Source organism: Orcinus orca, chromosome X (assembly GCF_937001465.1).
Source record: "Orcinus orca chromosome X, mOrcOrc1.1, whole genome shotgun sequence".
NCBI classification, from domain to species: domain Eukaryota; kingdom Metazoa; phylum Chordata; class Mammalia; order Artiodactyla; family Delphinidae; genus Orcinus; species Orcinus orca.
In genome coordinates this window covers 74,749,112-74,775,981 of record NC_064580.1, presented here as the reverse complement: position 1 = coordinate 74,775,981, position 26,870 = coordinate 74,749,112, and the positions used below count along the sequence as shown (strand labels likewise).

The 26,870-nt window shown below is 37.0% G+C and overlaps 1 pseudogene; it reads right to left on the bottom strand.

Moving 5' to 3' along the window:
- Nucleotides 1–21,853, bottom strand: part of LOC101285492 (V-type proton ATPase subunit B, brain isoform-like) — a 35,298-nt pseudogene extending 13,445 nt beyond the window's left edge.
- Nucleotides 21,854–26,870: the final 5,017 nt, after the last annotated feature.

The following is a 26,870-nucleotide window of genomic DNA, read 5'->3' as shown; positions in this document are numbered from 1 at the left end:
TCTCTCTAGCCAGAAGCACCAAAGTCTAATGAAATTAAGTATTTTAAAGTTTCGAGTAAAATTTTTCTTACTTTTGATCTAAGAAGCACATACACATACATGCACACAAAAACATACACACAAACACACATTTATGTGAGTGTGTTGGAAGCTACATTAAAATGCAGTCACCTCTTTGGGTTCTATTTAGTACCACAAAACAGTATCCTGAGGTATTGTAGACCAGAAAGAGTGAATGCATTTGCCAAAGGTATACATTTTACAATGGTTGTAATTTAAATCCTGAGACAGTATGACTCATGTTACTCACAGTTTCCTCCATTAGCACTACACCTAATAGAGCAACCATATGTCTTACCTTTTTATAGGGACAACACTGACTTCATGTAACTTTTTTTCAATAATGGAAATTTGCTAAATGTATTATAATGCCAGGGACTTCCCTGGTGGCATAGTGGTTAAGAATCCACCTGCCAATGCAGGGGACACAGGTTCAGTCCCTGGTCCGGGAAGATCCTACATGCCATGGAGCAACTAAGCCCGTGTACCACAACTACTGAGCCTGCACACCACAACTACTGAAGCCTGATCGCTTAGAGTCTGTGCTCTGCAACAAGAGAAGCCACCGCAATGAGAAGCCTGTGCACCGCAACAAATAGTAGTCCCCGCAACTAGAAAAAGCCCACGCACAGCAACGAAGACCCAATGCAGTCAAAAATAAATAAAATTAATGAAAAAATAAGCATGATGCCATACCTCTGCAAGAACTAGCATTGACATATATACACTACCAAATGTAAAATAGATAGCTTGTGGGAAGCAGCTACATCGCACGGGGCGATCAGCTCAGTGCTTTGTGACCTCCTAGAGGGGTGGGATAGGGCGGGTGGAAGGGAGAGCAAAAGGGAGGGGATATGGGGATATATGTGTACAAATAGCTGATTCACTTTGTTATACAGCAGAAAATAACACAACACATTGTAAAGCAATTATACTCCAATAAAGATGTTAAAAAAAAGATTAGATGAGGTGACTATTTACCTCCCAATAAAAGAAATATACATTGCAAATAAAAAATAAATAAATAAATACACAGGGTAAACAAAGAATGTTGCCTGCCCTTCCAGTTCTACCAGGATTAAGTTGCAGCGCACTGCAGTGTGGCCTGAGGGGAATTCAGGATGGAAAAACAGGAAGCATTCTGTGTTTTGGATATACGGGGCCCCTCAATAGTTAAGATGCACATCTAAGGAAGAATTTCAGTGACCCTAGATTCTTGCATCTTCCCATACATAGAAAAGCACTAAAATCATTAACTTCAGATTTTTTCTTTAGCTTATGAGAACTGGCTTCATTATTTTATAGTAGAATTTTGAACTTGTGTCTCTTTTGAACGAATGACAGGGTCTAGTGATAAGACAATAAAGTACAACTGCTAACTGAATAAGTTCCATTTCATTATTAATTTTATTAAATAGCAGAGTTATTTGTTTTAACATCTAGTATATCTTTTAGTGGGTATTACCTAAGATATCCTGTCATTAATGTTCATAGTTCTCTTATAGCACATTTCCTAGTGATTAGCCTTAACCCAATTATCATGCCTATTAGGAGAATAATACAAACTGGATTGAGCTCCTTGAAAAATAAGACCATCACCTTTATCCAGCTGGGTTAGACACCAGCAGGTGTGGATTAACCATCTGTAGATAATCATGAGTTTTTAGTATTATTACTATTATTAATTTATTTTTATATCAGATGACTCTATCTTATTCAAACAGGACAGACACTATTGGATATGGACATTGGTTATTAGAATAGAATTTTCCTGGTGAGAGAAAAAGTCCTTTATTTTTGTTATTTCTAAATTTTATTTCTGCTATTTCTAATTTTATGTATCTATATTACAGGCTAGACTATTTTGTCCTTAGCTCATGATGACAAATAGAGGCACACTATTGGCCAAGTGTAGCTGTTTTATAACCATAATTTCAGAATAAATATGTTTCAAAATAATTGTATTAAGACCATTCTGCAATAACTGTAAAGGCTACAACTGGACATTATATTTATTTGTAATTCAGTAAAAGAACATTTTTAAGCATGAATACATAAATGCTCATATTTTTAAGTCTTTTCATTTCTAAAAAAGAGTTTGACAATCATACTTTTCAGTTTAGTAATAGATTGGTATGGGAATAAATCAGCAAGGAAATGATTAAAAAAGAGATAAGAGGTTACTTTCTGTGAGCATTCACTTATTGAATGCCGCTATTAACTATTCTGACCATGCTGTATAGTTAGCGGCTGTCTGGCTCCAACTGTGCAACATCCATATTAGAGCGCTACATGACAATTGAATATTAAATCTTGCCAAGTAGCATTCATAGTCTCATGTTACAGATATCTTGCCGTGCCTGATGTCTGAAAGCTCCATGTATGATTCAAGTGGTTATTAGCATTAATTTCATAGAGAACTTTTATCTGAGATTTTGAAGCAACAGTTACAAAAAGTTGCTCCCTTTTTGGGTGCTATGCAGCTATCAGGAAATCTGTGATTACATTTAAGCCTTGGACTGTGGGGAAAACAAAAACTGTTCCACACTTATTCAGAATTCAGCAAGTTGAAATGCTGGAACCTGGATGAAGACCTTTTGATACAACAAAATGTCACATCAAAATTTTGTTTGCTTCCAAAAAAGACCCCCTTAGCAGCAAGTTTTCTGAGATATCATGCCCATAGAATGAGAGATAGAAACTTTCAAAGAAAGAACATTTTAGCAAAGCTAACAGAAATGAAGCTTCACAGTTTCTGTGTTTGGCCGATATGACTAAAATCACTGGAGCTTGAAAGAATTTGGTATGGTCATTTTGATAAGCCTAATGGTTAAATTATATTGCTGCTTGGGTGAGCTAATTAACTGCATGATCAACAATTTGTTCTATACACTGAAATAAAAAATCCAAAAATATTGTGAACAATTTGGCAAACATTGATATAAATAATGCTTTGCTTTAATACGTATGAGAGTTAGAAGTGAGAAGTAAAAGGTGGCACTGTTTACTAAATATCTGTTCTTCATCATCATTAAATAAAATTAATTGAGCATTCATGTGGTACATAGCACTCATATAAGCATACAGGAATATCAAGAATTTTGTCACATCCTATTTATTAAGAAATTTGCAATCCAAGTGGAAAAGTAATGAAGATATTTCCTCCCAATATTTTATAATATCTCCATTTTGAAATATACTATTTTGCATGTACAAACACGTTTGAGAAACCTATCTCTGCATGAAAAGGCTGTGGCTAATTTATATTAACAATTATTTTCATTTAGATATTCCGTTTTATAATTTTAACTATTTTTACTTCTTACAATAAAAGACACACACACACACACACACACACACACACACACACCTCTTCCCAAACGTCTCCTTAAATCTTTCCACTTCCCCACATGTCACCCAACTCATAGACATGTAAAACTATCTTCAAACCCACACCAGCCTGGAAATTTTAAATTTAATTATTTTATGGAAAGTATGAAAAAGAGAGCACCATATACCCACTGCATTAAAGCATATTTATTTTGCATTTTCACGTGTGTGTTATGGCCAAATATCTTACTTATTTTTTAACATCATTATTGGAATATAATTGTTTTACATTATTGTAAAACTTATTATTTGTAAAAATAATTTGTAATTATTTGTAATAATTTGTAATAATTTATTTGTAAAAAACTTACTTTTTAACATCATTATTGGAATATAATTGTTTTACATTATTGTGTTAGTTGCTGCTGTATAACAAAGTGAATCAGGTATACATAAACATATATCACCATATCTCCTCCCTCTTGCATATCCTTCCCACCCTCCATATCCCACCCCTCTAGGTGGACACAAAGCACCGATCTGATCTCCCTGTGCTATGTGGCTGCTTCCCACTAGCAATCTATTTTACATTTGGTAATGTATGTATGTCTAGGTCACTGCCTCACTTCGTCCCAGCTTACCCTTCCCCCACCCCGTGTCCCCAGATCCATTCTCTACGTCTGTGTCTTTATTTCTGCCCTGCCCCTAGGTTCTTCAGAACCTTTGTTTTGTTTCTGTTTTTTTTTAGTTTCCATATATATGTGTTAGCATACAGTATTTGGTTTCTCTTTCTGACTTACTTAAATCTGTATGACAGACTCTATGTCCATCCACCTCACTGCAAATAACTCAATTTCATTTCTTTTTATGTGTGCCACACCTTCTTTATCCATTCTTCTGTCGATGGACACTTAGGTTGCTTCCATGTCCTGGCTATTGTAAATAGAGCTGCAATAAACATTGTGGTACATGACTCTTTTTGAATTATGGTTTTCTCAGGGTATATGCCTAACAGTGGGATTGCTGGGTAATATGGTAGTTCTATTTTTAGTTTTTTAAGGAACCTCCATACTGTTCTCCATAGTGGCTGTATCAACTTACATTCCCACCAAGAGTGCAAGAGGTTAACTTTCCTCTACACCCCCTCCGGCATTTATTGTTCACAGATTTTTTTGATGATGGCCATTCTGACCGGTGTGAGGTGATACCTCATTGTAGCTTTGATTTGCATTTCTCTAATGATTAGTGATGTTGAGAATCCTTTCATGTGTTTGTTGGCAATCTGTATATCTTCTTTGGAGAAATGTCTATTTAGATCTTCTGCCCATTTTTGGATTGGGTTGTTTGTTTTTTGATATTGAGCTGTATGAGCTGCCTGTATATTTTGGAGATTAATCCTTTGTCAGTTGCTGCACTTGCAAATACTTTCTCCCATTCTGAGGGTTGTCTTTCGTCTTGTTTATGGTTTCCTTTGCTGTGCACAAGCTTTTAAGTTTCATTAGGTCCCATTTGTTTATTTTTGTTTTTATTTCCATTTCTCTAGCAGGTGGGTCAAAAAGGGTCTTGCTACGATGTATGTCATAGAGTGTTCTGCCTATGTTTTCCTCTAAGAGTTTAGTACTGTCTGACCTTACATTTAGGTCGTTAATCCAGTTTGAGTCTATTTCTGTGTATGGTGTTAGGGAGTGTTTTAATTTCATTCTTTTCCATGTAGCTATCCAGTTTTCCCAGCACCACTTATTGAAGAGGCTGTCTTTCCTCCATTTTATATTCTTGCCTCCATTATCAAAGATAAGCTGACCATATTTGTGTGAGTTTATCTCTGTATTTTCTATCCTGTTCCATTGATCTATATTTCTGTTCTTGTGCCAGTACCATAATGTCTTGATGACAGTAGCTTTGTAGTATAGTCTGAAGTCAGGAAGCATGATGCCGCCAGTGCTCTTGTTCTCTCTCAAGATTGCTTTGGCTATTCAGGGTCTTTTGTATTACCATAAAAATTGGAGAATTTTTTTGTTCTAGTTCTGTGAAAAATACCATTGGTAATTTGATAGGGATTGCATTGAATCTGTAGATTGCTTTAGGTAGTATAGTCATTTTCACAGTGCTGATTCATCCAATCCAAGAACATGGTATATCTCTCCATCTGTTTGTATCATCTTTAATTTCTTTCATCAGTGTCTTATAGTTTTCAGCATACAGGTCTTTCATATCCTAAGGTAGGTTTATTCCTAGGTATTTTTTTGTTGTTGTTGTTGCAATGGTAAATGGGAGTATTTCCTTAATTTCTCTTTCAGATTTTTCATCATTAGTGTATAGGAATGCAAGAGATTTCTATGCATTAATTTTGTATCCTGCTACTTTATGAAATTCATTGATTAGCTCTAGTAGTTTTCTGTAAGTGTCTCTGATATACTCTATATACTGTATCATGTCATATGCAAACAGTAGCAGATTTACTTCTTCTTTTCCGATTTGGATTCCTTTCATTTCCTTTTCTTCTCTGATTGCTGTGGCTAAAACTTTCAAAACTATGTTGAAAAATAGTGGTGAGAGTGGGAAAACTTGTATTGTTCCTGATCTTAGTGGAAATGATTTCACTTTTTCACCGTTGAGAATGATGTTGGCTGTGGGTTGTCATATGTGGCCTTTATTATGCTGAGGTAAGTTCCCTCTATGCCTACTTTTTGCAGGGTTTTTATCATAAATATGTGATGAATTTTGTTGAAAGCTTTTTCTGCATCTATTGAGATGATCATATGGTTTTTGTCCTTCAATTTGTTAATATGGTGTATCACATTGATTGATTTGTGTATATTGAAGAATCCTTGCATTCCTGGGATAAACCCCACCTGATCATGGTGTATGATCCTTTAAATGTGCTGTTGGATTCTGTTTGCTAGTATTTTGTTGAGGATTTTTGCATCTATGTTCATCAGTGATATTGGCCGGTAGTTTTCTTTCTTTGTGACATCTTTGCCTTGTTTCGGTATCAAGGTGATGGTGGCCTCATAGAATGAGTTTGGGAGTGTTCCTCCCTCTGTTATATTTTGGAAGAGTTTGAGAAAGACAGGTGTTAGCTCTTCTCTAAATGTTTGATAGAATTTGCCTGTGAAGCCATCTGGTCCTGGGCTTTTGTTTGTTGGAAGATTTTTAATCACAGTCTCAATTTCTGTGCTTGTGATTGGTGTGTTTATATTTTCTATTTCTTCCTGGTTCATTCTCAGAAGGTTGTGATTTTTTAAGAATTTGTCCATTTCTTCCAGATTGTCCATTTTATTGGCATATATTTGCTTGTAGTAATCTCTCACAATCCTTTGTATTTCTGCAGTGTCAGTTGTTACTTCTCCTTTTTCATTTCTAATTCTGTTGACTTGTGTCTTTTCCATTCTTTTCTTGATGAGTTTGGCTAATGGTTTTTCAGTTTTGTTTATCTTCTCCAAGAACCAGCTTTTAGTTTTATTGATCTTTGTTATTGTTTCCTTCATTTATTTTTCATTTATTTCTGGTCTAATTTTTATGATTTCTTACCTTCTGCTAACATTTGGGTCTTTTGTTCTTCTTTCTCTAATTACTTTAGTTGTAAGGTTAGGTTGTTTATTTGAGTTGTTTCTTGTTTCTTGAGGTAGGACTGTATTGCTATTAAATTCCCTCTTAGAACTGCTTTTGCTGCATCCCATAGCTTTTATGTCGTTGTGTTTTCATTGTCATTTGTTTCTAGGTATTTCTTGATTTCCTCTTTGATTTCTTCAGTGATCTCTTGGTTATTTAGTAGTGTATTGTTTAGCCTCCATGTCTTTGTGTTTTTTACAGATTTTTTCCTGTAATTGATATCTAGTCTCATAGCATTTTGGTTGGAAAAGATACTTGATACGATTTCAATTTTCTTAAATTTACCAAGGCTTGATTTGTGACCCATGATATGATCTATCCTGGAGAATGTTCCATGAGCACTTGAGAAGAAAGTGTATTCTGTTGTTTTTGGATGGAATGCCCTATAAATCAATGAAGTCCATCTTGTTTAATGTATCATTTAAAGCTTGGGCTCCCTTATTTATTTTCATTTTGCATTATCTTTCTATTGGTAAAAGTGGGGTGTTAAAGTACCCTACTATGACTGTGTTACTGTTGATTTCCTCTTTTATGGCTGTTAATATTTCCTTAAGTATTGAGGTCCTCCTTTGTTAGGTGCATAAATATTTAAAATTGTTATATCTTCTTCTTGGATTGATCCCTTGATCATTATGTAGTGTCCTTCATTGTCTCTTATAATAATCTTTATTTTAAAGTCTATTTTATCTGATATGACAATTGCTACTCCAGCTTTCTTTTCTTTTCCATTTGCATGGAATAACGTTTTCCATCCACTTACTCTCAGTCTGTATGTGTCCCTAGGTCTGAAGTGTGTCCCTTGTAGACCGCATGTATACAGGTCTTGTTTATGTATCCATTCAGCTATTCTATGTCTTTTGGTTGCAGCATTTAATCCATTTACATTTAAGGTAGTTATCGATATGTGTGTTCCTATTACCATTTTCTAAATTGTTTTGGGTTTGTTATTTTAGGTCTTTTCCTTCTCTTGTGTTTCCTGCCTAGAGAGTTTCCTTTAGCATTTGTTGTGATGCTGGTTTTGTGGTGCTGAATTCTCTTAGCTTTTGCTTGTCTGTAAAGTTTTTAATTTCCCTGTCGAATCTGAATGAGATCCTTGCTGGGTAGAGAAATCTTGGTTGTAGGTTTTTCTCTTTCATCACTTTAAATTTGTCCTGCCACTCCCTTCTGGCCTGCAGAGTTTCTGCTGAAGGATCAGCTGTTATCGTTATGGGGATTCTCTTGTGTGATATTTGTTGCTTTTCCCTGGCTGCTTTTAGTATTTTTTCTTTGTATTTAATTTTTGATAGTTTGATTAATATGTGTCTTAGCATGTTTTTTCTTGGATTTATCCTGTATGGGACTCTCTGTGCTTCCTGGACTTGATTGACTATTTCCTTTCCCATATTAGGGAACTTTTCAACTATATTCTCTTTGAATAGTTTCTCAGTCTCTTCTTTTTCTCTTCTTCTTTTGGGAACCCTATAATTTGCATGTTGGTGTGTTTAACGTTGTCCCAGAAGTCTCTGAGACTGTCCTCAATTCTTTTCATTATTTTTTTTTTATTGTGTGCTGTGGTAGCTCTTGCCACTATTTTATCTTCCAGTTCACTTACCCGTTCTTCTGCCTCAGTTAGTCTGCTATTGATTCCTTCTAGATAATTTTAATTTCCTTTATTGTGTTGTTCATCATTGTTTGTTTGCCCTTTCGTTCTTCTAGGTCCTTGTTAAAAGTTTCTTGTATTTTCTCATTCTATTTCCAAGATTTTGGATCATCTTTACTATCATTCGTCTGAATTCTTTTTCAGGTAGACTCTATTTCCTCTTCATTTGTTTGGTCTGGTGGTTTTTACCTTGCTCCTTCATCTGCTTTGTGTTTCTCTGTCTTCTCATTTTGCTTATCTTACTGTGTTTTAGGTCTCCTTTCTGCAGGCTGCAGGTTCGTGTTTCCCATTGTTTTTGGTGTCTGTCCCCAGTGGCTAACGTTGGTTCAGTGTGTTGTGTAGGCTTCCTGGTGGAGGGGACTGGTGCCTGTGTTCTGGAGGATGAGGCTGGATCTTGTCTTTCTGGTGGGCAGGACTGCATCCGGTGGTGTGTTTCGGGGTGTCTGTGAAATTATTATGATTTTAGGAAGCTTCTCTACTAATGGGTGGGGTTGTGTTCCTGTCTTGCCAGTTGTTTGGCATAGTGTGTCCTGCACTGTAGCTTGCTTGTCATTGAGTGGAGCTGGGTCCTAGAGTCAAGATGGGGATCTCTGAAAGAGCTTTTGCCATTGGATATTATGTGGGGCTGGGAGGCCTCTGTTGGACCAGTGTCCTGAACTCAGCTCTCCCACCTTAGAGGCTCAGACCTGAGACCCAGCTGGAGCACCAAGACTCTGTCAGCCACAGGGCTCAGAAGAAAAGGGAGATAGAAAGAAAGAAAGAAAGAAAGAAAGAAAGAAAGAAAGAAAGAAAGAAAGAAAGAAAGAAAGAAAGAAAGAAAGAAAGAAAGAAGGAAGGAAGGAAGGAAGGAAGGAAAGAAGGAAGGAAGGAAGGAAAGAAAGAGAAAGAGAAAGAAAAAAAGAAAGAAAGAAAGAAAGAAAGAAAGAAAGAAAGAAAGAAAAGAAGGAAAGAAAGAAGGAAAGAAAGAAAGAAAAATAAAAGTTATTAATTTAAAAATAAAAATATTATTAAAAATAAAACAGTAATAGAAATAAAAAAGAATGAAAGAGAGCAACCAAACCAAAAATCAAATCCACCAATGATAAAAAGTGCTAAAATATATAGTACAAAAAAAACCAGAGACACAGAACTCTAGGACAAATGGTAAAAGCAAAGTTATACAGAGAAGATCACACAAAGATGCATAGACATACACACTCATAAAAGGAGAAAAAGGGAAAAAATATATATATAAAAAGGAAGAGAGCAACCAAATCAGTAAACAAATCAACCAATGATAATAAGCTCTAAAGACTAAACTAAGATAAACTTAAAACCAGAAACACATTAGATGCAGAAAGCAAACCCCAAGTCAACAGTTGCTCCCAAAATCCACTGCCTCAATTTTGGTAAGATTCATTGTCTATTTGGGTATTCCAGAGATGCAGGGCACATCAAGTTGATTGTGGAGATTTAATCCCCTGCTCCTGAGGCTGCTGGGAGAAATTTCCCTTTCTCTTCTTTCTTCACACAGTTCCTGGGGTTCAGCTTTGTATTTGGCCCTGCCTCTGCGTGTAGGTCTCCTGAGGGCGTCTGTTCCCTGCCCAGACAGGACAGGGTTAAAGGAGCAGCTGATTAGGGAGCTCTGTCACTCAGGCCAAGGGGAGGGAAGGGTACAGTTGTGAGGCAAGCCTGCAGCAGCAAAGGCCAGCATGACGTTGCAACAGCCTGAGGCGTACCGTGTGTTCTCCTGGGGAAGTTGTCCCTGGATCATGGGACCCTGGGAATGTGGGGCTGCAAAAGCTCCCTGGAGGGGAGGTACGGATAGTGACCTGTGCTTGCACACAGGTTTCTTGGTGCCTGCAGCAGCAGCCTTAGCATCTCATGCCCATCTCTGGTGTCTGTGCTGATAGCCGCAGCTCGTGCCCATCTCTGGAGCTCATTTAGGCAGTGCCCTGAATCTCCTCTCATCGTGCACCCCAAAACAATGGTCTCTTGCCTCTTAGGCTGGTCCAGACTTTTTCCCAGACTCCCTCCTGGCTAGCTGTGGCATACTAGCCCCCTTCAGGCTGTGCTCACGCAGCCACCCCCAGTCCTCTGCTTGGGATCTGACCTCCAAAGCCCAAGCCTCAGCTCTCAGCCACCACCTGCCCCGGTGGGTGAGCAGACAACCTCTCAGGCTGGTGAGAGCTGGTCGGCACCAATCCTCTGTGCAGGAATCTCTCTGCTTTGCCCTCTACACCCCTGTTGCTGCGCTCTTCACCGTGGCCCCAAAGCTTCCCCCCCACCCACCCACCGTCATCACCAGTGAAGGGGCTTCCTAGTGTGTGGAAGCTTTTCCTCCTTCACAGCTCCCTCCCAGAGGTGCAGGTCCTGTCCCTATTCTTTTGTCTCTGTTTTTTCTTTTGCCCTACACAGGTACGTGGGGAATTTCTTGCCTTTTGGAAGTCTGAGGTCTTCTGCCAGCGTTCAGTAGGTGTTCTGTAGGAGTTGTTCCACATGTGGATGTATTTTTGATGTATTTGTGGGGAGGAAGGTGATCTCCATGTCTTACTCCTCCGCCATCTTGAAACTCTGCCCCAAATATCTTTTTACATACTACATTTTTTACATTCAAGAAAGGTAAAAAATTATTTCCAAAGAGATATTAAATGGTAGAATATGCTTAAAACATACCAGAGACCATTCGCAGAGTCATAGTATTTTTTAAATGAACAAATTAGAAACTACTAGAATTCTGTGGTAGTCTGTTTTCTCTTTACAATTATAGAGTAAGGGTTAGAAATTTCCAGAAATTTAAAAGGTCTAGAACTTTTAAAAAATGAAGCCTTGTTTTATTTTGAGAGGTATGCATTTTAAATGTACCAAAAAACCCAGAAAAAATGTACAGTCACTTAACCTATCTTATTGTTGATTTCCTCGTTATTAAAAATAGGATTAATAAGACTATGCAGGGGCAGTCATGAAGATTAAAATAGATATCCTATGTTACAGACATTCTGTGATTTAAAAATGCCTTGTGTATGGGACGTATTCAATAAATGTTAGTTCTTCTCTACTCCATTACCTTACTTATATCCCAGAGTACCTCAATCACAGTAAAGTCTTAATGATACTGAACGGACGGTTGATTGGGGAAAAAAAATCATTTGAACTGCTTGATTACCACGATTCAACAGATTCAGACTGTATAAATTCTATATGTAAAAAGATCACAGAACTATTTCTCAGGCTCTGATCATATGATTCCAAGCTCAGATATTTTTACACCATAACCCAAAGAGGGAAATGAGAGAACAGACAAAAAAGCTAGTTTTAGAATTAACAATAAGATTAGTGAAGACACTACATGAATTATTTTCATTGGTTTTTACTGAGGGAAATTAAGAATAAAGCTTTCCTGAAAGTGTTTAGTAAATCAAAGGGAACTTCCCTGCTGGTCCAGTCGTTAAGAATCTGCCTTCCAATGCAGGGGACGGGAGTTTGATCCCTGGTCGGGGAACTAAGATCCCACATGCCACAGGGCAACTACGCCTATGTGCTGCAACTACTGAGCCCGTGTGCTCTGGAGTCCACATGCCACAACTAGAGAGAAGCTGGCATGCTGCAACAAAGAGTCCACTCACCGCAACTTAAGACCCAATGCAGCCAAATAAATACATTAAAAAAATGTAGATTAAAAAGAATCAAAGGTGTCAGAGAAAAGTTACTTTAAATGTGTAGGGTGGTCATACCTGTTCTATCCAATATGGTAGCCACTAGTCAGATTTGGTTATTTAAATTTAAATTAATTAAAATAAAATAAACCCACTCCTTAGTCATACTAGCCGAATTTCAAGTCCACTATAGCCATATGTGGCTAGTGGCTGACACATTGGACAGCACAGATTTATAGAACAGTTTTTTCATTGCAGAAAGATTTATTCAGAATCACTTGTCAAGTCTTAGTCAAAATACTAGGTGTAGGAGAATCATAAGGGCTGGAGAGCATCTCTTGAACAGTTTGAAGAAAGTCAAAATTGAAATTGTGGAATATATGACCACGAAGTGTTACATTTTGTTATACATGGCCACTATGCTGACTCCAATCCATAAGAATCCTGAGAACTATAGACCAATAATTCTTATTCTTACATTGTGGGTGAGGTGGAAGATTAACAGCAATATCATCAGATGCTTAAGAAAACATAACTTATTATGTAAAAGCAATCATGATTTCTATAAAGGAAAATTATGACTGACAAAATCAACTAGGGTTTTTTGAGCATTTTGAGTAAGGGGGTTGAAATGGTTATAACTTATTTAAACTTTCAAAAAACTTTTACAAGTTTCCACACCAAAGGCCGTTAAAGTGTCTGTCATTGAATAGATGGTCTCTAAAATTTCTTCCATACTAACATCTGATGCTGACCTTCCTGAAAATGAACTGCCAAGCTGACAAGGAAAATCTGCGTGGAGATCTCGCAAGACTGAGTGAGTGGGTAGAACTCAGCAGATAAGCTTCAATGAGCTAAATATTACTTATTAGAAAATGAGCTTCAAACAATAACCTTGGCATTTAACATACTGAAAACACAGAGTTGAAGGATAGCAATAAACAAAAGCTCCTTTGATTCTTCAAATATGAAGGAAGCTGAAGCAAATTTAAAGGGTGATATGCCAGAAAGGATACAGAACCTTAGCAGTGACTATCATAGAATCTTATCTGTTATCTAGTCTATTCTTCCACCTGAAGATGTCACTCCTGTCTCATCCTACCCTTTTTTGGAATATTTTCAGTTTTGAGGAGTGCTCCCCTCACGGGACCAATCTGTTTAATTATTTGATTGCTCCAACTGTTAGAAAATAGATATATTACATCGAATTGAAGTTTGCCTACCATAATCTCCACCATTGGTTTTGGTTCTGAATTTCGGAACTAGGCAAAAGAAAAATAATCTTTCTTCCACTTACATTCCCTACACATGCTTTAAGACACTTATCATGTACAATATGTACAGACATTTTCCTGCTCCTAGTGGGGAAGAAGATATTAAAAAAAAATCACCCAAACCAGAATATAGTTGCAAAATAAGATATGTTACTAAGGAAGAAACATCTTCCTGCAAGAGGGTATAGCATGATTTCCCTGGTGGTGCAGTGGTTAAGAATCTGCCTGCCAATGCAGGGGACGTGAGTTCGAACCCTGGACTGGGAAGATACCCCATGCTGCAGAGCAACTAAGCCTGTGTGCCACAACTACTGAGCCTGCGCTCTATAGCCCGCAAGCCACAACTACTGAGCCCAGGTGCCACAACTACTGAAGCCCGTGCGCCTAGATCCCGTGCTCCTCAACAAGAGAAGCCACTGCCATGAGAAGCCTGCACACCACAACGAAGAGTAGCCCCCGTTCACCGCAACTAGAGAAAGCCCGCATGCAGCAACGAAGACCCAACACAGCAAAAAATAAATAAATAAAATAAATAAATTTATTAAAAAAATAAAAAGAGGGTATAGCAAAGGAACCTGACCTAGACTTGTCCATTGTTTCATGGATCTTTATCATATCCCTGGACACCAGGCATAATGATGTTCATCTGTCTTCCTACACATTCCAGCAGGACTTTGGACCAAAGAGGTTTTCAACCAATGTTTATTTTTAAAAACGTTCTATTTTGAAATGACTTTAGACTTACAGACAAGTTGCAAAAATTGCACAGTGTGTTCCTATATTACCTTGACTCTGCTTCCTCTAAAGTTTACATCTTATATAGCTATAGTACATTATCAAAATCAGGAAAATAATAATGGCACAATATTACTAACAGCTGTAACTAATTAACTAACTAAAGTTTTATTTTTTCCATTATTAAAAGCAAAATACTCTGAAAATTTTTGAATGAGTAATAATTTAAACAATGAATTTCTTTTTCTCACCCCTGACCTCCAACCATTCAGTCTCCACACGCAACCCCCTAAGCAGTAATCATTTTTATAGTTGCTTGTGTATTAATCCAAAGTTTTTTAATATAAATATAAGCAACATGAATATATATTCTTACTTCCTCCTCTTTCTTATACAGAACGAAGCACACCATACACACTTTTTTGCACCATTTTTTGTTTTTCACTATACCTGTCTTGGAGATCTTTTCATATCAGTACAGAGATAATCCACTTCGTCTTTTGTAAATTCCCATAGCGTTCCATTGTATGGATGTACTATAGATTATTTAACTAGCCTCTCTTGATAGGCATTTGTGTGGTTTCCAATCCTTTCCTATTGTAATCCATGCAGCAATAAAAATATTATAAACATATCAGTCTGCACTTATGGGAATATATCTGCAGGATATTCACTCCCCCAAGTGATATTGCTAGGTCAAATGATATATGCATTTGTAATTGCCAAACTGCCTTTCCACCAGCCATTTTCCTCAGAGCCTTTCTAATAGAACATATTAACAAACTTTTGGATCTTTACTAAAATGATAGGCAAAAAATGGTATTTCAGTATAATTACAGTCACGTTTCATAATAATGAAGGAAGGTTAACATATTTTTATATGTTTAAGAGCTATTCGAATTTCCTTTTCAATGAACTGTCAGTTCATCTAATTTGTCCATTCTTTTATTGAATTGTTGATCTTTTACTTCACGATTATGAAGAATTTTTATATATTAAGGAAAATTAACCTATAGTTTCCCACCTAAAGAAAAGTATTGTTAATATTTTGGCATACGTATTTCCATCATATATGTATACTTTAGAAAAAAGATAGTTGTGATCCTTCACCATTACAGTTTTCTATTTTCCTATTTTCCACTTGATTGATGCTTGCTTTACAATGCTGTTAGTGTGACACAAATCAGTTAAGATTTTATCAGAATCGCCATAATTTGATACTGATGGTAAGTCCTCTCAATGATTTGGCCCTGAGTGCTTAACTACAGGTTTTCTGCTTTTGAATTTTTACAGAGGAGGCTCTTCCTCAGCAAACCAGAACGGCCTAGGAAGATACACTTAATGGTTGATCACTGCCATCTGTTGGTAAATATGGAGAATTTCATCCAGTGACTTTCCCCTGTGGCGTGGATATTTTATTGTTTTTGAAAACATATCTTAAAAATTCCAGAAAATTTGGGTGCATGATAATCTTAAATAAAATGACAAAAATAGGAACAAAGATTAAGGAAGCTTAGGAGTTTAGTCAGAACATATTTTTCTTCGAAACACTGATTCAAAAAGGTGCATACACCTCAATGTTCATAGCAACATTATTTACAATAACCAAAACAAGGAAACAACCGAAGTGTCCATCAACAGATGAATGGATGAAGAAGATGTGGTATAGATATACAATGGAATACTACTCAGACATAAAAAAGAATGAAGTTTTGCCATTTGCAGCAGCATGGATGCACTTGGAGGTTATTATGCTTAGTGAAATAAGTCAGGGAAAGATAAATACTGTATGATATCACTTATATGTGGAATCTAAAAAGTACAACAAACTAGTGAATATAACATAAAAGAAGCAGACTCACAGATATAGAGAATACAACTAGTGATTACCAGTCGGGGGAGAGGGAGAGGGAAGGGCACTATAGGGGCAGGGGAGTGGGAGGTACAAACTATTGGGTTTCAGATAGGCTCAAGGATATATTGTACAACACAAGGAATATAGCCAATATTTTGCAACAACTGTAAATGGAAAGTAACCTTTAAAAATTGTATAAAAATAAAAAGTAAAAAAAATAAAATAAAGGTTAAAAAAGCTGCAAAATAATATTCCCCTCCAATTACTAAGATTCCTTTAGTGTTTCTAACCAATTAATATTATTTTCCTAAGCAGAATATTGGACTGTTGGAAAAAACTAATCTCAGTAAAAGATATTATTTCTACCTTGCTGATTTCCAGTTCACTTTACATAACTGGTTGTCATGGACAAATTAATTTAATGAATTGGATAAGTGACACAACATAAGGTTTTAACTATGCAAATATTCATAAAACTGTGACTACTTGTTTACTGATAAGGTAGAATAATGTACATATCCAAAGATAATGCAGACTGAAAATGTAGCAACGGTCTGGAGATTATCACAATTTGCACAGTGCCATCTGTAGTGGAGTGCTTGATAACGTTTAACTGTTTGAAGATGATATTAACAACTTCTAGTGAGAAATTACTTAAATAATATAATATTCTCAGGTATCAGTAAAGACTACTTTAATTATTGGATATTATTTTCATTTATTATCTAGGAAGAATAATCTCCTGGATTTGGTAAATTGATCATTTAAAGCTTAGCACATTATCTCCTCCTGCTTTCAATTCATTCTATTTGAAAACACAGTAAATCCAGCAATTTGGTAAGTTTGTGATTATAATGCCAAATTTAGAAGATCTTATTTTTAGTCAAAGTATTCTTCCTTTTCAGTGAGCACATCTCAATATTTGTTGCCTCCACTATATGGTTTATTATATGCTCTTTAAGTCATACCAGTATTTATTTCTTTGCTCTTCAGACTATGCCAGTTACCTGGGTCTCTATCAAATGTAGGGGTGTTTTTTTTTCCCCTCTGGACATAGCTGTCATATATTTTCACCAGGTGAAAGTAGCTAAAGCATGTTATATCCTGTGGCTGAATGTGGCTGAATCATTACCTGGCATGATAAACTTAAAGGCAGATAAACTTAAAAAAACATATTTATGATCAGAACAATAACTAAAAATAAACAACAATAGCAATGGTGAATTCTCACAGGACTAAACTATGCAGCACACCTTCCTGCCAGAGATTCACAGAATATATTGGGACTTCTAATTATATGCTCATGCTAGGATTGTAACAGCTTTGAAAGCCACAAGCTATTCTGTGCTAAAAGTAAAAGTGGGTGGAGGTGAAGAAGAGGTAGCAAATACGTAGTCTTACCTCCACCCAGTCAAATCTAATTGTTAAGTCAATTAGAAAAGATTAACGTTGACAATTCAAGAATGAACTCAGGCTCTGCTTATTAATTCCTGGTTCTCTGCGTGTGAGTTAGCTGAATAAAGAAAATAGTGATGAATTTGCATGAAAAAGCATTATTCACGTCTGTGGAAACCTGATCTGGGCCTTAGCTTCTGAAAAGTCATCACACGCCAAAGTCAATATTTTAAATGTACACTCAGAGCACAGTGCATCTGGACACCCTTCTAAAAAGTTTAACTCAGTTGAAAAGTTTCCTAGTCCTCTATTAAATTGTTAACCTGCAGTCCACTTCTACTTCCTAATGCCCTAGACTCTGGGAAACCCTCAAGAAGAGAAGAATATGGTAGATTGAGACCAGGCATGGTGGTTCACTTGTGCCGTCCTCAGTAAAGGGAAATTTAGGAAATGTTCACAGCAATGAAGAGAAAGTGTCTACAGTGGAAGTATTCAGATAGATGTAACAGGAACGGAGCAGACATTTAGCCATAGGAAGTCTGAGACCAGGAAAAGGGAGAGTAACATTTATTGAATATAGCCTAAACGATGTGCATTATATTGGTCCTCCTCCTGAATTTTATCCGCTATTAGAGCTTGTATAGCATTAAGTAAAAAAGGGATGATGAAAGGAGAGAAGGAGATTTGAAAAATAGGTGGGTAGCCAAAGTAACTACAGAGGCTAAGAATAAGTGAATACTTAGAAGAGGAAAAACACCATCTCCCTGCTTGCTTTTCTAACTCATAGGATTCATCTACAAAATAATTGGTCACTTCAGGAGAACAACTGACAACTAAAACAATCTGACAGCCCTAGAGTTAGCCTTTCATAACATCAACATTATTCACCATAGTATATTCATCCAGAGTACCTTAAACTTCGTTTTTGAAAAATGTTTTAGATAGACAGATAGACACAGATATATTCAGAAACACATAAATCCTATCCTCATTCTCTAAGTTCCAATATTTAACTGTTCTGACTTCTAATAGAAAATATATGACCACTATCATTCACTCATCCACCGTTTATCAACTTTTTATCTTAACCTTTTCATGAGTTTTAATTTTAACTGGCCTTGATACTATTGAGAAGGTACCATATCAGGAATATATGTAGAATTATACTGAGGCTTGTGTTCTTTAGTCTCAAAGTAGGTCTTCCTTAAAATATAGAGATCATAATTGGGCATATTCTAGGACTAAAATACCATAACAAAAAGATGATGCTGCAGTGTCTTACTAGCGATTTGTTTGATTTAAAACAATAAAAGCATTGCTGCTGCTTCTGATACTTGTGGTTGGGTATGACATCCAGACCTCTTACTTCAGAGCTATTCCTAAGGTACACTGAATTGAAGAGATCCACACAAGTCTTCTGTTTCAGAGGATCTGTGCTACTGAGAACATATTGTTAGATAAGAAGAGATTTTCAGCTAATTCAAAAAAAAAAAAGCCACATAGCTCTAATCTGTGTCCTGTTACGCATATCTTTCTAGTCCTCTTTTAGTGGCTTCCTTTTCCCCTTTGATATGTGTTTTAACTTTCCCCAAGGCTGCCTTTGATATATGTTTTAACTTGATTTTACCTGGAAAGAAATGCTGGAGAAAAGAAGGAGAGAGCACTCCCAGTGTAATTTGCCCCAGGCCTGGCCTGTACTCTACTGATAAATAACTTGTCATCAACAATCCCATATTTGTACAATTTGATCTTCTGATCACACTTCATTTTGTTGTCTCTGACTACTTCTTTAATCTCCCAAAGTTCTTTTTGTTTCTCTAAGGCATTTCTCTCTTTGGTGTCTTCTGTAAGCTTAGTTTACCTTACAAATGAATTTCAGTGTTTACCTGGCCTTGATCATGTTGAGAAGGTCTCATAGCAGTATCAAAAGCATGTGCAGAATTATGCCGAGGTTGGAGTCCTGATAAACTCCTCTGTTCTCTGGCACAGTAAATTAAAAAAAAAAATATATATATATATATAGTTAGGATAGAGAAGTAGCTTAATTGGTTATAAATCACTTTTTAAAATAAACTCATTTTTGACAACACAGAATGAATGTTCCCATCTTAAGACTCCATTATTATATGTACCCGAGAGAATGCAATAATATTGGCTACCATTTGTTGAGTATTTTCCATGCTCGAAGTGTTTTACTTTACATTATCTGATTTTTCCCAACATTTTATTAGGAAAATTTTCAAACACACACCAAAATTGAATTTTATAGTGAATGCCTATGTATCTACCACCTTGATTTAATCATTAACACTTTACTATACTTGCTTTTGCATATATCTATCCATCTATCCATCCTTCTATCCACCCATTAATCCATTATATTTTTAATGCAATTGAAAGTAAATTTCACACATCAGTTTATTTCACAAAAATTACATTATCTTACTTGAGTAAGGCTTGCAAGATAAGTATTATTAACTCCATTTTACAGATGAGAAACCTGAGGCTGAGAAATTTTAAGGAAATTCCCCAAGGCCACACAGTCAGTGATTTATAGGACAGGGATTTGAATCCCAGTCTGTCTTGCTCTATGTCCATACATTTTCCACTACACTAAGGAATCTTCCAGAGTATATATAGAAACACTCTGTCAATTCACAATTGAGGGAATGGCAGAAGGGAAAAAAAGGAGCTCAAACTAAATTATATTTTAACTGAAGAAAAATAAGGCAGATTAATTCTTTACCCAAAAAACCTATAAATAAGTCTAAATGCTTATAAACACTATTACTATTCTAATCTATAATCAAGCTTTTTGTTTTGCTTTTGCTTCTCAATGCAGTTTTCCATTAATTATTTCATTTGATTCTCACAACTATAGAGAAAAAGGATATGTATACCCAACTCTTCATTTATAAAGGAGGAAACAGGGGCTAAGTGATCCTCTCAAAGTCATAGACAATTAGTAGAAGAGAGAGGATTGGAATACAAATCCAGTGTTCTAGAAAGCTTTGGAGTAGGAAAACTATGGAGAATACTTAAAAGGTGACTTGTTTATGGGTATGATTTCTAATTAAAATGATTCTTTAAAATCTCAGGAGGTTTCCAACCTAATTCTATTCTTAGAAGTGTGAGGCTGACAGTACAAGCCACTTCCAATTTTAAAGTAATATTTCAAACTATCTTCATACTGCATAGAGGGTAACATTATCTTGTCACTGGAGAATGACACTTTAAAGTAGATGCTAATTTGAATTAACTGATATAAAATTGGTGAGATTTTACCCTACTGGTATTTACCTTTCATATTTCTATCATTTAGAGGCAGTGCAAAATATAAAGGATACTATTTGCTTTTAAGCAAAAAAACAAAAGGAATGCAACAGGGCTTTACAGCTTTCAGAGCACTGTTTTATCTCATTAGAGTCCATTAGTGTAGCATGGGGATTAAGAGTTTAACCCTGGGAGTCAGATTGCCTGGGTATAGACTTAGCCCTGTAACCTCAGCCAAGTTATTTGATCTCTCTGTGCCTTAGTAATCTCATCTGTACTTTATAGGGTTCTTGTGAGGATTACATGGGCCGATAGGTATGAAACATTTATAATTCAGCCTGATACATATAATAAGCTGTCTGTAAATGATTGTTGTTTTCAGTATCAATCTCACCATCTCTGTAAGATGTGTAGGTCAGATTATAGCAATCTCTACAGCTGAGAAAATTGAAGCCCAGTGAAGTGACGAGATTTGCCCAAGACAGAGTCAGAATACAGTCAAGCCTATTGGATGCTGGGGGTTGGGGTAAATAGGAGATACTGGTACAGCTGTCCCCCTTCCCCCGCCTCAACTCTTAGGACAGTATGTGTGGTGCATACAAATAGCACGTTGGTGGAAGGAAGGCAATGAAGTAGGACAATTCTTTAGTGAATTACACTTGGCTCACTTGGTTTTTATCTGAGGAAGGGGCTTTACAGTTTTTGTTGTATCCAAATCCTGAACAAAATTTATTTAGTTATCCTGACTTTTGTTCTAATTTAATTAAATGTTGATGAATATGGAAGAGAATATATCAGTTGTATGCATGATAAATGATATCCATTATTTCTTGAATCATTTAGTGATCTCACAAGCGATTTCCCATCATTCTCAGATGTATTTAGAAATTTCTTACCGGTGATCATTTGTATTCCTTGACTTCTTTTTACAGTAGTGGATAGTCTGGATTGTTACACCAACTAGTATAGCCAGTCCTATTCCAGGCAATGCTGCTACTAAAATCAGGTCCAGAGTATTCCAGAGCTGGTCACATTTGGTCCCCATGTACCAATAATTTCCCCACCGGCCTCTGAAATTTGGACATCTTGATAGAGATAATAAAAATAGAAAAAGCTCACAAATTAGAGAAATAAAAACAAATTGTTTCCCCTGAAAGAATCCAATCTTTCATTGTTACTAAACCATAAGTTTTCCCTTTAAGGCCCTCAAGAGATTTCTATTGTACTATTTTTCCACTTGAGCAAACATGCTAAAATGTACAGGTTTGAACACATTGAATTAGCATGCAGAAGGTGGTCAGGATTTCCCAACCATTGGCTAATGAAGATGTGGTACTTAGAAGTGAAAAAAAAGTCTCACCCAGAATGGCTGTCTCAACACTGCTTTTAAAACTATCCACATTTTGCCCATTGCTCATGCCTCTATTCACTCTGGCTACTTCAGTTCTATGACTGCTATGAAAAGAGTTTGAAGTGGCCTAATCTACTAGTTCTGTAACTGCAGCTGGGTGTTCCCTTGACCAACTCCTACAGTGATGAATGCAGGTTAACAGCCTGACTATGCCACTCGACAGCAAATACAAGAAGAAACATGAGAAGGTGAGAATAGACTGTCTGCCAGCAAAATCTGCCTGTTTCCATCTTTCCCATGACTCCAGATCTTCCTCCTCTATTTTAAAGAAATAAATGACTCATACATAAACTTCTTGTGTTTTTATAAAGCCTGACACTTTGCCAGATAACCTGAGTGTGGTTCTCTGGTGCCTAGATTGAACTGGCATAGCACACACCCACATAGAAATGTCTATGGGTTTGTGGAAAGGAAAAATGTGACTTCTCACCATCCTCAATTAGAGTGACTAATGGTGAGGTTAGTTCATGTAGTGTCTTTAGAGATTACTTCATTATCTCCTGTAGAATTGATAAAGGATTACCCAGTTTAACAGTGAATATCAGATCCTAAGTAAACTAAACCTGGTTTGTATTGTTCCAATACATTGGGTACTGTCATGCATGACATGAAGGGATTGATTAGATGATTACTATAATCTTTTATAGCTCTGATACTCTAGGCTTCTATAATAAAGTGCAGCTACCAGCTTCAAATAGGTAGTAATCTGCTCAATGGGACATGGCTTCTAATATGTAATATAATGTAATTCATTTAAGCAAGTTAAAATATGTTTGAAAAATATGTCTTATAAACTCTCACGGATTTCTTCCTAGAAAAAAAGACTTTTTCAAGAGTGTATTTCTTGTTTAATTTAGGACTGAGTCACAAAAGGAATTATATATAAAACAGTAACAGTTCATTCATTTATTCAACAACATTTATTGGGTTCGTACCATGTACCAAGTACTGTGCCAGGCATTTGAGATAGACCAGTAAATAAAACAAAGATCCATGTTCTCAAGCATCTTAAAATGTAGGAAAGGAAGACAGACAACAAAAATAAGCATCATTAGTAAATTATCTAGAATGTTTAAAGGTGATAAGTGCTAAGGAATAAAGAAAAAGTAGAGCAGGGTAAGGGGGATTAGCAATTTGGGGGGGGCAGGATAGTAGGACAGGTTGCAGTGATATAATAGGTTAGTAAAGGGCAGGCCTTATTGAGAAGATAATATTTGAAGAAAGACTGGAGGTGAGGACGTTAGACACAGGTTTATTTGGGGAGAAGAGCATTCCAAGAAGCAGGAACAGCAAGTACAAAGGTTCTAAAGCAGGATGGAATGTGCCTACATGTCTGAGGATCACAGGAAAATCAGTGTGGCTGAAGCAGAGTAAGGGAGTAGGGTAGAAGATAAGGCCAAAGAAAGAAGGAGACCAGATCACAAAAGTCCTTATAGGTCATTGTAAGGACTTTAACTTTTATACTGAGTGAAATGAGGAATAGTTACAGGATTTTGAGGAGTGACATGATCTAGGTTGTTTTACAAGGATCGCTCTGTTTTCTACAGTATTGAAAAACAGACTATAGGGGACAAAGGTAGAAGCAGGGAGAAAGGTCACAAAGCTGTTCAGTAATCTAGGTAAGAGATGACCAGAGTAATTTAGACCAGAATGATAACAGTGGGGGTGAGGATAAAAGATGGTTGATTTCTGCTTATCTTTTTAAAGGTAGAACCAGCAGGATTTCCTGATAGACAAGGAGGAGAGTGTGCAAGAAAAAGAGGACTGAAGGATGACTTTAAGTTTTTTGGCATAAGCAAATGAAAGGATGGAGTTGTCATCAACTGAGATGGGAAAGACTGTGTAGAAAGAACATTTTGGGGTGGGAGTGATGGGAGTTGGGGAGTTCAGTTTTGTACTTGCTGATTTTGAAAGGAGTATTAGATATCCAAGTAGAAATGTTGAGTAGGCAGTTATACCTCTAAGTCTGGAGGTATGAATTTTCCCAGTTGGATGGTATTTAAAGACATGAGACTGGATGAGATCACCAAGGGAGGAGGTACAGATAAAGAAGATGAAGGACTAAGTCCTCGGACACTCCAACATTAAGTAGGTGGGGACAAGAGAAGAGATTAGCAAAAGTAATTCAGAAGTGGGCAGTGAAGCAGAAGAAAAAAATAAAAACAGGAGAGAGGGATATCCTGGAAGCTAAGTGAAAATTCAAGGAAGAGAGATTTATCAACTGTGTTAATTGCTGCTGTTAGGTAAAGTAAGATGAAGAATGAGATTTGACCATTGAGCTTAACATCATAGTGGCTAGGGAGAAGAAATGAACTGACTTTGCGGGAGCACATTTCTGAACCAGTTACTTTACGAGGAATTTTAAGTATTTTATCTTACTTAATTCTCATAGCAATCCTGGGAGGTACGTAATTTTTTTCTATCATAAATGGAAAATAAAGCCGTTATATAAAAATACACTTAAAATATAGTTTAGATTCTTTTTCCTCAGAAACCAGTAAGTATGTGAGAAATGTGAATATTGGTTGAGAGATACATTAACTGTTCCAAGTAAAAATAGTCAAATGCATAGAAGCAGAGAATAGAATAGTGGTTTTCAGGGGCTGGGGGTGGAAATAGGGAATTATTTCTCAGTGGGTATGAAGTTTCAGTTGTGCATGATGAGTAAGTTCTAGAGTCTGTTGTACAACATAGTACATATAGTTTATAATACGGAATTGTGCACTTTAAAATATGTTAAGAGGATAGGGGATTGGAGACAAGGTGGTGGAGAAGAAGGACCTTGAGCTCACCTCCTCTCACAAACACACCAAAATCACAACTAACTGCTGAACAATCATCGATTAAAAAGATTGGAACCTACGAAAAAAGATATTCTGTTAATACATCCAAAGACATAAAGAAGACCACAACAAGATAGTAGGAAGGGTGCACTTGGGATATAATCAAATCCCATACAACCTGGGTGGGCAACTCACAAACTGGAGAATAATGATATTGCAGAAGTTCTTCCACAGGAGTGAGAGCTCTGAGCACCACATCAGGCTCCCCAGCTTAGGGGTCCAGCATCAGGAGGAACAGCCCCCAGAGCATTTAGCTTTGAAGGTTAGTGGGGCTTCATTGCAGGAGCTCCACAGGACTGGGGGAAACAAAGACTCCACTCTTAGAGGGTGCACACAAGGTCTATCACACACTGAGACCCAGGCAAAAGCACTGACTTCATAGGAGCCTTGGCCTGACCTACCTGCTGGTCTTGGAGGGTCTCCTGGGGAGGTTAGGGGCAGCGGTGGCTCTCTCTGGGGTCATAAGAAGTGGTGGACATATCGAGGACTGTTCATCTATATGAACTCTTGCTGGGGGTTGACAGCAAGACCCTTGCTCGAGTCATTAGCACCAAGACCTGGCCCCACCTAACAGCTTGTAGGCTCCAGCTGGGACACCTCAGGCCAAACAACAAACAGGGTGGGAACAAAGACCCGCTTGTCAGCAGAGAGGCAGCCCAAAGACTTCCTCACCCCACAACTACCTCTAGACACTTCCCTTGACACAGCCCTGCCCACCAGAGGGTCAAGACCCAGATCCACCCACCAGGGGGCAGACACCAGAAGCAAGAAAACTGTCATATCAGAGCCTGTGGAACTGAGTCTGCAAACATGGGTCAGAACTTATCCTGGGACCAGCTGGTCCCTGACCCTTGGGTGACAAGAGGAGAGTGTACTGCTTGGACACATAGGACATCCCCTACAGAGGGCCAATTCTCCAAGATCGAGAAACGTAACTAACTTACTACATACATAAAAACACAAATAGAATTTATAAAAAATGAGACAGCAAAGGAATATGTTCCAGATGAAGGAACAAGATAAAACCCCAGAAGAACAACTAAGTGACATGGAGATAGGCAATGTACACAAGAAAGAGTTCAGAGTAATGATTGTAAAGATGATCCAAGAACTCAAGAAAAGAATGGATACACAGAGTGAGAAGTTACAAGATGTTTTTAAGAAAGAGTTAAAATATTTTAAGAGGATAGATCTCGTGTTGTGTTCTTATTAAACAAAGAAAAAAAAGGTGGGGTGGGGGGGAAGCAAGCAAGGAAGAAAGTAAAGATACCACAAAAGAACACAAGAAAATTTTTGGAGTTGATGGATATGTTTAGTGCCTTGGTTGTGATGATGATATCACTGGTGTATGCATACGGTCAAACTCATCCAGATATAAACATTAAATGTGTGCAATTTTTGTAGAGCAATTATATCTCAATAAAACAGCAATACCAAAAAAAGATTTGCATCCTGTTTAAATATACTGAGGTACTGATTCTCATTTTGATGAGTGATGGACATAGGGGGTCAGAGTTAATTGAATTTTTTTTTTTTTTTTTTTTTTTTTTTTTTTTTTGCGGTAGGCGGGCCTCTCACTGTTTTGGCCTCTCCCGTTGCGGAGCACAGGCTCCGGATGTGCAGGCTCAGCGGCCATGGCTCACGGGCCCAGCCACTCCGCGGCATGTGGGATCTTCCCGGACCAGGGCACGAACCCGTGTCCCCTGAATTGGCAGGCGGACTCTCAACCACTGTGCCACCGGGAAGCCCATAATTGAATTTTTTAAAAATATAAAATGATCTTAAATAAGCTTTATTCTATTTGTATC